Source organism: Arachis duranensis, chromosome 4, assembly GCF_000817695.3.
Source record: "Arachis duranensis cultivar V14167 chromosome 4, aradu.V14167.gnm2.J7QH, whole genome shotgun sequence".
In the NCBI taxonomy this organism is placed as follows: Eukaryota; Viridiplantae; Streptophyta; class Magnoliopsida; order Fabales; family Fabaceae; genus Arachis; species Arachis duranensis.
Window position 1 is genome coordinate 33,201,265 of NC_029775.3, and position 1,117 is coordinate 33,202,381.

The following is a 1,117-nucleotide window of genomic DNA, read 5'->3' on the forward strand; positions in this document are numbered from 1 at the left end:
GTCCAGTTGCTAGGAAAGGTCTTCCTAGAATGAGAGTTGCACTCTTGTGCTCCTCCATTTCCAGCACTACAAAGTCAGTGGGAAAGGCGAATGGCCCAACCTTGACAATCATGTCCTCAATTATGCCTGATGGGTATTTAATAGAGCCATCAGCAAGTTGGAGGCATATCCGGGTTGGTTTGACTTCTCCAGTCAACCCAAGCTTTCTGATAGTAGATGCAGGTATTAGATTGATGCTTGCTCCAAGATCACATAGGGCTGTCTTGGTGCAGGCACCTTCTAATGTGCATGGTATCATAAAGCTTCCTGGATCTTGGAGCTTTTCTGGTAAGCTCTTTCTCTGCAAACGGAATCTTTATTTCAAGAGTCCTTAGATAGTCTGCAAAGCGGGCAAATTGCTTATCCTGTTCCGCTTGGCGGAGTTTTTGAGGATAAGGCATTTTGGCTTTATATTCTTCAACCTTAGATGCTTCAGGTTTATTCCTTACAGAAGTGGTTGAAGAAGCCTTGTTAGAGGGATTACTGTCAGCACTTTCAGGTGTCTGATCCCCCTTAGGCGTCTGAACGCCAGGATTGGGTGGAAAATGGGCGTTTAACGCCAACTTTTCCCCCTTTTCTGGCGTTTGAACGCCAGAACTGGGCAAGGAATGGGCGTTTAACGCCAGGTTTCCTCCCCTTTCTGGCGTTTGAACGCCAATAACATTCCTCTCTGGGCTCTTACTGTCCTCAGAGGGATTTTGCACAGTGGTTTGGTTGTCCTCTGTCAACTGTTCCTTGTTTGGCTTTTTGCTCTTCTGAGCAGTGTTATTCAGTGTCTTCCCACTCCTCAATTGAACTGCTTGACATTCTTCTGTTATCTGTTTGGATATTTGCTGTTTTGCTTGCTTCAACTGCAGTTCTATGCTCTTGTTAGCAACTTTGGTTTCATGGAGCATTTCTTTAAAGTCTGCTAACTGTTCTGTTATCAGGAGCAATTGTTGATTAAGCTCAATTATCTGTTCTTGAGGACTAGGGTCAGTGACTACTGCCATGACTTCCTCTTTTGGAGAGAACTCATTGCTAGAGTACAAATGTTGGTTTCTAGCAACAGTGTCTATCAGCTCTTGAGCTTCTTCAA